At 35.6% G+C, this 13,523-nt stretch overlaps 1 protein-coding gene and 1 long non-coding RNA gene across 2 annotated transcripts in view; one reads left to right on the top strand and one right to left on the bottom strand.

Annotated features, from left to right (window-relative positions):
- The window catches only part of il1rapl2 (interleukin 1 receptor accessory protein-like 2), a 724,024-nt gene that overhangs the window by 687,201 nt on the left and 23,300 nt on the right, over positions 1-13,523 (bottom strand). The gene's annotated exons all lie outside the window — the stretch shown is intronic.
- LOC115427160 (uncharacterized) lies at positions 8,461-9,335 on the top strand. The gene is made up of 2 exons (XR_003936443.1): positions 8,461-8,569; positions 9,081-9,335. It is a non-coding gene; the product is annotated as an uncharacterized LOC115427160 (long non-coding RNA).

The raw sequence follows: 13,523 nt of genomic DNA, 5'->3' as shown, positions 1-13,523 counted from the left end.
GGGAGGCGTCCAGGATTTCATCTCTGCTTTTTGCAGATGATGTTGTCCTGTTGCCATCATCGAACCTGGACCTTCAGCGTGCACTGGGGCGGTTTGCAGCTGAGTGTGAAGTGAGTGGGATGAGGATCAGCACCTCCAAATCCGAGGCCATGGTTCTCGACCAGAAAAAGGTGGTCTGCCCTCTCTGGGTCGCTGGAGAGTCTTTGCCCCAAGTGGAGGACTTTAAGTATCTTGGGGTCTTACAATTATGTGTTCCATTAAATTAATGCATTCTGATGCTACATATCACAGTTTGAGCCTTGTTCTTTCTTCAATATCTGCTGCTCTTAGAGTAGATAGTTTAAATAAAAACGAATAAATATAAAAGCAGAATTTAAAGTGTAAAGCAGAGTCACTGTCAATTATTATATTATCAACAAATCCTTCTGTGCTTAATCAGCCTTTGTTTTAAAGGTTACATCAGCCTACATCATAAAGAAAAGGTCTTTGATAGTCTCTCTTGAGTGCACTGGAAAATCTTCCAAGAGAACTGATTGGTCAATAGTGGTCAGTGGGTGGCGGTTTTAGATGTTGTCATCTGCTGCTTATGAGATGGTTATGCACTGCAAAAATTCAAATCTTACCAAGTGTATTTTCCTCATTTCTGGTCAAAATATCTCATCACACTTAAAATAAGACATAATCACCTAAAGAGTAACTTGTAAGTGAGATATAAGAACTTATTTTTGCTTGAATTAAGCAAAAAAAATCTGCCAATGGAACAAGTGAAAATTATCTTGGTAAAATTTATTTAAATAAGATTTTCAAGATCTATTGTCTGAAAATAACTTCTTATATCTCACTTACAAGTTACTGTTTAGGTGATTATGTCTTATTTTAAGTGTGATGAGATATTTTGACCAGAAATGAGGAAAATACACTTGGTAAGATTTGGATTTTTGCAGTGTGTTTGTAGGATTAGTTAGTAAAACCACCTTTGTGATACTGGCACAGGCACCAAACACTTGTTTCCTGAACCCAGTGAAGTAGTCTGGGGTAAAGAGAGACCACAAATGTAAGTACATCACTTCAGTATATTAAGTTGTATAAGTATGTGTTTTCATAGAGTGTGGGACACCAATGCAAAACTAGCTAATGTTAGTATTTTTGTTTAAAAATATAATGATGATTCCAGTAAATGCCATCAGCTTCTAGGTCATTACTGGCATGATGACTGATACATTCAGGGACTCAAATCTTACAATTCAGTATGCTGCTGATAAAGAAAATAGGAAGAAAAAGAAAAGCTGGATCCAATTAAAAATAAATGTATGAAAACAAATGACTTTAGAAAGAGCTCATTGTCACAGATTTAAGGGAATCACCAGCCAAACAATGTTCACATTTTAATGAATTTTTAACAAATAATTTTCCAACACACATCCTGCATCTGTGTATGTATTGTGAGGCTAACCGTCCCTTTAATGTTTTTCCAGGGGACTAAAGTAGAATCAGCACAGAAACGTGTCGAATCAGTTTTGCAAGGCGCTGATCTTTGCCATATTACAGCTGCTGTCTTAGCAGGCCGGGGCTGCACTGTTGCTGCTGTGTACATTATTGCTCTATTTGATCAGAATCCATAGGGATTGGCCTGTCAGACCATGTTAAGTCAACTAAGGATAGGCTACGCACACTGGTAGATGTGCTTAAGGGTGAACTGAGAGTCACAGTGAGAAGGAGGACGGAGCAGATAACAGAAGAAAGGGGAACAAGATGGAGACTCAAAGGCTTCAAGATGGAATGAATTCACGCGGAGTGTTATTTTGCTTTTTATGTGACTACCACGTGAAGCCATTACACTGACGAGGTTTTATTTCAATATCAGTATGAGTACATAAAGCACACTGCAAGCACTGGGGAATGTAGCTACACAGCTTTATTTCACTAAACAAAGCTAAATTTCACAATTCTACACTGAGAAAAGAGAGAAAACATTTCAGTCTTCTGCAACAATTTGCTTTTAAATATTGTAATGAATTTAAGTAATTCATACACCTGTGTAGAGTTTATACACTCAAAGCTGTATTTATAGGGTTTCTTTTATGTGCATTTTGCAGCAACAGCCTGGAACTACAAGATTACTGTATCATGAGGGCTCTGAGACTCCCCAGACTGCTTTCAATTACAACATCAGATTCACAAAGTGGAGACCTGTGGCAATGTCTAGTCAAGAAGAGGGTCTATAAACTAACAATACCATGATATAAACTAAATGTATTTGTTTATTAGAATGATACTCATGCATTTTGCATAAATGTGCGAATGGACTATATATGATATGATAAAATGTGTTTTCAGTTAAACCCTTATGAACTAACTTACTCATGCTGTAAAATAGTCGATAGAGATTAAACCTACAGTTTTTGGTTCGTGACCCCATTTTAACATTGCACTTTTCTGGTGGCCCCAGACATTCAAAACGGAGACCTTTTTTTTTTTTTTTTTTTTTTTTTGCTAAAATTAATTTGTTTTCGATTATGTAATAGTTTGCTATACTATGTTGCAAATAAACATTAATTTTAGACAACATTTAGTCTATATTGTGACAACCTGGAAGTTGCCCCAAACACACACACACCCCCTGTAACATGCCTGTTAGCATCCGGATCCACCCCAGAAATTGTCACCACGGCATCAACACCTGATTCGCCCGAAGTTGGCGGCAGTTTTTAAATACCCCCCCCATATCCGCATTCGGCGGGTGTGGCGGTGCGTTCGAGTCGGCACGACACGGAAGCGTCGGAGCAACAGCTCATTATTAGAGAAAAAAGTACGACAGTTAATCTCGTTTACAACTCTGTTCATCTCTGTCCGTTTTCTCCCTCTGGTGCATCACATCCGTCCATCTCACTGCAGCAAAAGACAGTCTCCCTCACTTCCCAGCAAACCAGCAGCGATAACCCGGAATGGATTACAGACTGACTGGACTGGACTGACTGACGGACTGACTGATTGCGACCATTGGAGTGTTGTGAGTAATTAAGTTTTTTTTCTGCTCTCTCGTTTTTTTTTTTAAAAAAGGCCTTGAACTGAACTGTGCGCTTGTGTTTTTTTTTTTTTACAAACGAACTGAAATGAACTGATTTTTTTTTTTCTCTCTTTGGAAAAACTGGAATACCCAGAATGGAATTTTTTGTTTAAAAGGACTGAACTGGTTTTTTTTGTGACTTTCTTCTTTCAAAAGACTATTTAAATTGTGGAAAATTTAAGTTTGAATTTTTGCTTGTTTGGTGGATTTTGTTGAGTTTGGCCTTTGGGGGGGCAACTGTGGGTTTGAATTTGTGTGAATTTTTTTTATAATCATTGTTTAATACATGATTTTGAATTTTAAATGGTTTAAAGGTGTGCTTTCTTTTCTTTGTCATTTAATGTGTGGGGTGTGAGTTTAATTAAAACTCACATCCTTTGTGTGGTTTGAGACTCAAGCAAAAGACTGACTTAAACTGACTAACCTAACATCTTATATGTCAGGAGAGAGACCTGGCTGGCACCCCTAAAAATCGATATAATAAAATAATATAAAATAAATAAATTAAAGCATCAAACTCAAACTGTCACAATATAATGTATATTATTATGGACGGAGGCAGTAAAGCCAGGTCTAGATTACTGCACAAAGGGGGAGTTTTATTTTCCTTGGTCAGGATATGTACAGTCAGTCCAGCTTATATTTACAAGGCTGCCAATTAATACTGAACAAACAATAACTCAAACTATGAATTATGAAAGAGCTGCAGCATCTGAAACCAACCACAATGAACATTTGAAAGATAAACAATACCACAGTGCTTCAGTTTCAGCTTCACAGTTTGTCGTGTCTTTTATGTATTGTGATTGTCTCTGTCAACTCACCATATATTTTTTTATTAGTAAGTTTTTATTTTTATTTGTATGAATTAGCAGAAATTTCAGGCAACCTCATTTGAATTCCAGGCGACCCCACGTGGGGTCCCAACCCCAAGATTAAAAAACACTGAATTACAACAACATCAGATTCACAACATGGAGACCTGTGGCAATGTCCAGTCAAGAAGACGGTCTATAAAATAACAATACCATGATATAAACTAGTTGTATTTGTTTATTAGAATGATACTCGTGCATTTTGCATAAATGTGCGCATGGACTGTATATGATACGATAGAATGTGTTTTTGGTTAAACCCTAATGAACTAACTTACTCGAAGTGTAAAAAAATCAATAGATTAAACTGTTGCTTTTCAGAGACATTTTAAGATATTGATAGTTAAGAAGTCATTGTGGAGTCTGGGGTCAATCAGGAAACCTCCATCTAATACAGTCTCAATAGTTTTGATTTTGCTGTTGAACATGAGCTTAGTTTTTGTGCAGGAAACCACTACTACTCCTGCTACTGTTCACATAGGATTACTACAATCAGTGTTCTGCTTTGTCTATCTGCACACTAAAGCACTGGTATAATCACATTCTCTGCACATCCTCCAGCAGATTAAAGCTAAAAGCTGGTGTTTCTCAGCCAGGACCATAGGCTTCAACATGTGTTTTAATGGTGCAAACATTTAGCAATATTAGAAAGCATTGAAATGATCAGTATATTACAGATTTTCCACATATTTTTCCTTTTTAGCATGTTCTTAATTATTAGTCCATTTCTGGTCTGCTTCAACCCAAATATGCAACCCAAATAGTGTGTTTAGTCCCAGAACTTTTTCATTTTATCTGTTGCTGTCTTTCTGGGCAATGAGCTGCAAAATGACCTGCAACTTAAATGTCTTTTCCACATTTCCAGTTGGAAGATTTCAGCTGTTTTGCACCTTACGGTTGGTTCTATTTCAGCACATTACAGTTATTATCCAGATTCTTCCCAGATCTTTTTATGCTTCTAATTTATAGTGTACAGTGTATAGTGTTTACTCTTATATTTCAATTTACTCATGTTTGCTGTGATATTATATTATTGTTATTGAATGTGCACTATGCTGCTGTTACATCTATCTATCTATCTATCTATCTATCTATCTATCTATCTATCTATCTATCTATCTATCTTAAAAATTTGGTTTCACTGAAAGCAGTTAACATCATTTTCAAGGATTTGTAGATGTCTTTTGTTATATTTTCATGATCATATAATTCACTTTAAATTGAACGTAAATTTTTATTTGTTATGTGTCTTAACTCTGTCTGAAACCTTGTTCTGCTTGATAGAGGATGTAGCCTCATCACTTTTATCTTTTCTATTTATCTTATAGATTAACCTTGTTGTAAATCTTGTCTTTACTATGTTTTATGGTCGCTGTTGACTTCCAAACAAAATTTTGTTCTATGCCTACCATGACAAAGTGGCTTTTCTTATCTTGTTAGACTAATAACGCTGCTGCCTGGACGTTGGGTTTTTAATCTCAGTGAGTCTTTCCTTAGTTAAATAAAGTGTAAATAATAACTGTTTAGTAGCAATTGATTGCTCCTTTTCTGGCTTGTTACATCTACAATGAGCATGAAAGACGAACTTTTCTTCTTCAAAGCATTAAGGATTCACAGTTTAAAAAAAAAAAAAAAAGAAAAGAAAAAAGGCTTGCATTCATGGTTGTAAGATCATTTGGTGAGATATTCTTCAGTATTATGAAAGATTCTCTAATCAAGACTGTGTGTGTACATGCTCCACTAGGTCTGGATTATCAGAGCTGTTATGTGTTCCTTGCAGGCACAAGACCAGCCCTGCTCCCTTCTCTACTGATGTGTGTTTCTGTTTGATGGGGGCAAGAATTTCCCCCATATGCCCCATTGCTACCCTCCACACCGAGCCCATGACACACACCCACACAGGCAACAAACAGAGCATTAATTATTATAACTGATAAATGATGCAACAGCTTTGTTTAACCCTGCAAGACCTTTTCCTCCATTTAGATACAAGATAAAGATTATTCATTTATGATGTGGGTTAGAGATGCAGTAACGCACAAGAACACACACATTTTGCTGTTATCCTTTGGTCAACTTTAATCAAAGAGTATATATGAGGAAGTGAATGATTTTAATCTTATATGCCTTTAAGCTAAATTGTCTTTTAACCCATGCCAGCTCTTATTTGCTTAGGCTATAACATCATGTATCATGTTTGTTAATTGTTTGTTCTTCGACAGTTTATCTCTGACTTTAAAACCTCTGAAAATTTGACTTGAGTTAGTAAAAATACTTGTGTCTCAAAATGTCTCATTGAGCAACTTAATGCAAATAAATATAAAATAATTTAACCCTTTGATGCATGAATTATGAAAACCTTTGTCAAGATGTGTTTTTATTCCTCTTTAAGCATGAAAAAAAAAACAATGAGATTGATTTTTTCTTTAAATTAACCTATTTTTCATGAAGTTACAAAAATGTCCACTCATTTGTGATGGTGTTTAATTTTTGAAGCAAAGAAGCATATATTTAAAATGCAATATCAGTGATATACTGTGTGAAAACTATACAACAAAAACATTTTTAATGCAGCTAATTTCATGTTTTCTCACATTTTATCATACTCTAATACTAATTCGTATGGAGACAATATAAAAAAGAAAAACGTTTTGTTTATAAAAACTGTTAATTACAGTCTAATAACAATTAGTTATTGAGTTACACTCAGTCATAAAGTGAGTGATGAAGTCAAAAAAAAATGCCTTAAGTATAAGCTCATTCCGGAATAATAAGTGGAGATGGTAGATGTGTTTTGTTTTGTTATTGATTCCTTTATTATAATGACAATGCTCAATGATGTACACATTTAAATTAATGTAAGTGGTGTGTCAGGTGAGAAGGATAGGCAAAAGATAAGCTTCTGCTTCTGGCCTATTCTTTTTTTGTTTTTTGTGTTTATTGTGGTTGTTGTACTGTGTGTGGTGATCACTACGCAAACCAAAATAAACCATTCATTTATTCATTCATTCATTCAAGATCAGGTTTATCAAGAACATAAAGTTACAGTTATCGTAAGAATGTCAGTATACGGGATGGTGCATAAGCGTCCACTGTGTTGACTGATATGGAACTAAAACAACACAACCCATGAATACACAACAGAACAGCTGTAGAATAACTGTCCACTGTAGTGACCAGTATGCATGAAAGGGTTAAATAAAAAAAAAAAAAAATGTTGATAACTATTAGAAAATAGCTCATTCTGCTGTTTTGACCATCATCAAACACCATAAGTTCACTACGTTAGCTAAACTTTGACTGGGCCTGAGCATGTTAAATAAAGCATTGCATAGATAATCTGCATTTTACATGCATTTTTCTGACTTTAATACAACACATTTTAACACAAATATCTGTATTCACTCTTTATCATAACAAACTTTTATACAGCAGACTTTTGACACTCCATGGTCCACATTTTAGTCAAAACCCACTAGTTCAGGAAGCTGGGTCGGTATAATGAGACTAGTTAAGATAAACCAGTTGGAGTAATATTGACATTATTGTATATTACAGATTTAGTAGATTTACACACAAACAGCGAGTGTTCATTTGGTACACTCAAAAAAATAACTTTACTTGACAATTTTTGTCAAGTGGTTCCACGAAACTTTGTTAAGTAAATGTTAACTTTTTGAACAATTTGCTTAACAGAGTAAAGTATATTGTAGAAGAGTACATTAAGTAACTTCAGCTTAAAAAGGTTACTTATTTTTTATGTATTTAGCACTACATTACATTATATTAAATGCGATATGGTTGAGTATAATAAATTAAGTCCAACACATAAAATCAATGCAAAGATAAGAAGTAACTTTATGCCATTAAGTTTGTTGTAATTAATTGAGCTTAGTTTGTCTAATTCAAAATTCCAAACGATGTTAAATAGAAAAATAAAATAATAATAATAATAATAATAATTCAAATATCTTAGTGAGTTTAACTTCAGTGTTGAGAAACATTCAAAAACGTGTTGTAAATACAGTCATTTAACAATTTAACAAACATAAAAATGCAATACTACTGCGGCTCCAAATGCAACCTGCTAAACATTGTAGCACTTAAGGCACCTGTTTTTAATACACTCTGGAGGATAAACAAAAGAAATCACTGATTGTTTATTGCCGTCTTGGACATATTAGTTTCAACCCCAGCAGGGGCATATCTGCTGAGCATCTGTATAAACCTTAAACGCAATGAGTTTAAAACTTAACTTCTGCAGTTAAACAGAAAAGAAGTTCCAGAGAACAAATGAGCAGCTGCCAAAACCACAGCTTCATTGAACAGTTGAAATAAATCATACAAAAAACAAATCAACACAAGCAGCCTGCAGATCACACTGGAGGCAACTGAACATAGACTGATCAGGGCCCTGTTCCAGAGAGCGGGTTCAACAAACTCTGAGTCTAACCCTAAACTCAGAGTTGACTTACTCTGAGTTTAGAAACTCTGAGTATTCAGTTCCAGAAAAGCAGCTCTGAATTTGTTCAATCGATTCAGAGTACGTTTACCCAGAGTTAGGCATGTGCATGAACCACAATAACAAGCCATCATCAATGGAGCCCCGATACCTGGATTCACCACAGTAACTGCTGACAGTCCAATCCCAATCCAATCCAATTTAATTTGTAAAGCACTTTAAAACAACTCCAGTGGACCAAAGTGCTGCACAGAACAATAATTAAAACCAAAATAGAAGAATAAAATACAGAATAGATTTAGACATAGAAACTGTACAAAAAAGAAAACTGTGCTATACAGAAGAATAAATAAAACCCAAATAAAAGAATAAAAAAAAAAACATAAAAAGCCACACAATTAAAAACAACAAAATTAATAAATGAATAAATAAATAAATAAGATAAACAGATAAATAAGAACAATAAACCACTACCAAATAAAAACAATAGAATAAAGATAATACCTTCAAACATCTCACATGGTTTCAAAAGCCAAGGAGAAAAGATAGGTTTTAAGAAGGGATTTAAAAACAGACAGAGACGAAGCCTGTCTGATATGGAGAGGCAGATGGTTCCATAGTTTAGGAGCTGCTGCAGCAAAGGCACGCTCACCCCTGAACTTGTGCGTAGTTTTAGACAATAACCATGCCAGTTATTTCACTCCACTCGAACAAGAGGTTCTAATCAAAGCGTATGGGGAATACGAAGTGGTATTCAGTAGAAAATGCAGCACTGTTGTTGCTAAGGAGAGAGAAGCATCATGTGAGAAAACTGAAGCCTGAGTCAATGTGTAAGTTAGACTACACTAGTCCATTGACTTAATAGCCTATTTAACTTAATTAAAAGTGAAGCATGTAGGTTAAAACATTATTGGATTAAATAAAAGTGGTGAACAGAATAAAATCTTAGTAGTTTTTAGGTCAAATCCCACTGGAGAAAAACACCCACGGAAGAAAATGAATATGAAATAAAAAATATCATTCACAAAGGTAATGGCATATTATAGGCCTTGACTGTACGTCATTTATTCCTGTTTGACACTGGCTAATAAACAAAGTAAATATTCAGTGGATGAATAAACCCCTAACAAATGCTGTTTTAACACATATATGTCCTGTCACTTCATATCGTGTCTAGTGGATTAATATTTCAGTTCCACTCAGTCAACAGGAAGAAGGCAGAGGCCATAGAAAACCCTGCTGTTGTAAGTAACCTACCCAATACTCTGATCTACCACATATGGTACTTTAAAATATACTGAAACAGATTGTTCTCCTTCATCACTGGAGGATGATGATTGTGAGGAGACCCTGTCTTCTGCCTCAGAGGGATCCAGAGGACCATACAGGTTACAGAAATGTTCTAGTTCTTTTTTTTTTTTTTCTCTGTTATGTGTAGCTAAGAGTAAATCTCTACCCATTCACATTGCATTCTTTTATGGAATTTTGATTTTGACGTGAGAGTGTGACAAGTGATGAGAATAAATGATTGGATAAATAACTTGTGCAGTCTTATCCTTTTCACCAGAGCACAGCTGGAAAACAGCAAGAGAAGGATCCATCAACTTCCATGCCAGCAGCAGGTCAAAAGAAGATTTACAATAAATGCCAGGTTAAGTCTTCATGTACAGCTGTAGATTTTCAGTGCTAAATGTTACATGCTATGTTTGAACAGTTATCAGTTAAAGAGCTTCATAGGAGGCATTTCCTAAAAATGATGCAAAACATGGACAAAGACATGTTGTCTTAGGATGGACAGATTGGGAAGGCCCACTTAGGAATTCAATTAGTAGAATGTCAGTTGAGGGGGTGCATTGTCAGAGGTAATAGTTGTTAATTGTTGGAACAATATTACAGATCCTAATTGTATTTTTACTGTTGGGGAATAAAGAAGAACGACAAAATGGGAAATGTGGAAAAAAAAGTGTCTTTATTTGACTGATGATGACTTTGGCAGTGGCTTAATCTGAATAGTAATTCCTGCAAATTAAATCTGACGCCCTTCCATTTTGGACATCTGTGGGTCAATAGGATGGTCATCCTCAGGGTCAGTCATCTGTGGGTCAATAGGATGGTCATCCCCAGGGTCAGTCATCTGTAGGTCAATAGGATGGTCATCCTCAGGGTCATTCATCTGTAAGGTGTTGCTCTCCTCTAATAGTAGCAATATTATGGAGAACAACACATGCTATAGTCATGTCACCTGCCCTGTCTGGGGACCACATTAAAACACTTTTGGGGCCTTGGCTCAGAGTCAGGGGTCAGCAGAGACAGCTGGCATGAATATCCTCTGTCTCCCAGTAGGTACCCATCAATCTCTCCTGTAAGTAAAATGGATAGATGTGGGTGTGTTTATACTAGGGAGACAAAAATGATAATTGGACAAAGCGTTCAGTTACTTACCACATGCAAATCTGTGGCTCAGGCTACACTCTGGATGTATGTGGAGTATCTGTGGCTCAGGCTACACTCTGGATGTATGTGGAGTATCTGTGGCTCAGGCTACACTCTGGGTATATGTGAGTCATGTACAGAGCCAGGACACTTGGCTTCTGCATTTGTAATGATGTGTACTGGATCACAAATGAGCTTGATAGTGCAGAAAATGACATTATATTTATTATTATTATTATTATTATTATTATTATTAGCTACTGTATATTGTGACGTATACTGTCATTTTCAACATATCAGTGCCTATACCTGGACATCGATGCTGTGGAGGGACTTCCTATGAACATAGTCCCCTTTGTTCTATGCAGGAGCAGTAATAGGAATGTTACACACGCAATTACATTTGGATTCAAAATGAAGAATATCATTGATCTCAGTCTGAGTTTGCAGCATAATGTCTCTAAAATTATTTTAAATATAATTTAGGGTTTAAAGGGGTCATATTTTGCTAAACCCACTTTTATTAGTCTTTGGTCCATTTATTTGTGTATTTGGACCCTAATAGTTCAAAAAGTTTGAATTTGAACCCTCCAGGTGCTGCAAAACTATCTTTATATTCATTTTGGCAAAAATTGTGTGGATTTCTACAACTTGTTTTAATTCCTTCTTAATTTCTTGCATCTATAACTAGTCTACATCACAACATTTCTACATATAAGGTCAAGACTTCTGATGAACTTTTCTCAGAGTATGACATAATTGTTGGTCAGCAGCAGCTGTTGTAGTCCATACTGAAAATATGTTCAAACTTCGAGCCGATTACCTAAAATGTTCAGGTGTTGGTTGTATTAACAAACACAAATGGCTGAACAGGAAAAAGAGCACGGTCAACAACCTGGAGGGGGTGGTGCGTGAAGTGGCTCATTTGGATTTAAAGGGCCAGTGCTCAAAACAACCTTTCTCATGTCACTACTCAGAAATAGGGTTAAAGATGGACCTGTGGAGTTTAATTAATAAAGAATTAAGACCCAAGCAGAGCATTTACAGTTCATGTAGACAACAGTGGAAATGTTTTAAAATGTATAATTCCTTTTTTTTTTTTTTTTTTTAAAAAAGCAAAATATCATTCCTTTAATATAGAGTGTAAGATTGAAATGATGATAATAATAAACTTTATTTCGAACATAAGTAGGAATAAAATATAAAGGTGAACAAAATGAAAAAAGAAATTACACATTTAAACAGAATACTCCAAAATACTGAGGGTAATAACTTAAAAAAAAAAGAAGTCACACACCAATCGTTGTGTCTCTTTAACAACACTTTATGGACCAAATGGAGTAGGAAGAGGCTGAGCTTACATTGCCCTACCCAAAATAGTTAGAAATACACACATAGATACACATGTAGAGAAAATCATCTTCCGACGTAAAGCACAAAGCACTGCATATTAACTGTGCTTCTAAATCTGTGGGATCATGTTAGTGTAGACTGTCCATGTCTAACAGTGTGTTTCACGTGGGAGGAGACAGGTGAAACTCAGGGTTTCTTAAAGAAAACCTGCCAACGAGCAGGTTATGTTCACGGAGTAAGTTACCATGGCGACAGACACAGGGTTTGACTTACCTCTCTTTCTGGAACAGAAAACCCTGAGTTTCCTTCATCTCAGGGTTCACATACTCTGAGTTTTCACATAACCTGCTTTCTGGAACAGGGCCCAGGAGTTCTTGTATTTATTCCAGCAGTTTGGTTTTGAGGACCTGGATTTTATTTGACAGATGCTTTGGATCAAGTCCCATCAGAATCTTTTGTATGAACTCAAAAGTATACTTCAGGTCTGACGGATAGCTCAGGTTCAACTTGTAGATGATGCCAAAAAGGAGAGCAGAGGATTACCAAAATCTTGGAGTTCCTGAAGCACTGTCACTCCTTCAACTATGTTGCAGATAAAATGGCAGAGGTCAAGTTTTGAAAGCTGCATGGGGTCTAAGGATGCATGGGGTCTCCAAAGTGATTCCAAAGGGACAAACTCTTTTTTTTCCTCATGGGCTGTCCATTGTAGGTATCACAGCTGCATTAACACAACTAGAATCCCCATGTACAATTGACTTTACAGGCTTTCACTTTCAGATAACGCAAGACATTTCATTTAATATATAAAAAACCTGACTTTTTCAGTAATTTAATTAAATCTAATACCCCTGATTAAAGTTAACAACAGTGGCATTTCATTTTTTTGAGTGTACATTTCAGAGCTTTTACTGTTGTACTTTTACTTGAACAGAGTATTTTGTTACATACGTATCTGTACATCCACTAGAGTAAAGAATGAGTGGACATTTGGACAATGAATTGAAGCTAAGCTTTAAAACCAAGGAATAAAATAATATTTTGTCATTGTTTTCTAGTAGTTACAAAGTGAAACTGTTCACTAGTTATACAACAAAACAAGCACCATGTACTGTACATAAGACCTTAACTTGTATACTTAAAGGGCATGCATTTAGTTTTCAACTCTTGTACATACAGCACTTACTGTGATGTAATGATTGCCATTATTTGGGGTATTTACTGTAAAACTCAAACATCTTTGACAGAGTTCAAATGCAGCACAGTTTGTGTTCAGTCTGAACTAATAAAAATTAAAAAGCAGGAAGGTTGTAAAACACATGAGTAATGCTTTGCT

Source organism: Sphaeramia orbicularis, chromosome 10, assembly GCF_902148855.1.
Source record: "Sphaeramia orbicularis chromosome 10, fSphaOr1.1, whole genome shotgun sequence".
In the NCBI taxonomy this organism is placed as follows: domain Eukaryota; kingdom Metazoa; phylum Chordata; class Actinopteri; order Kurtiformes; family Apogonidae; genus Sphaeramia; species Sphaeramia orbicularis.
Note: the sequence above shows the minus strand (reverse complement) of the source record. Positions and strands in the feature narration are given on the sequence as shown.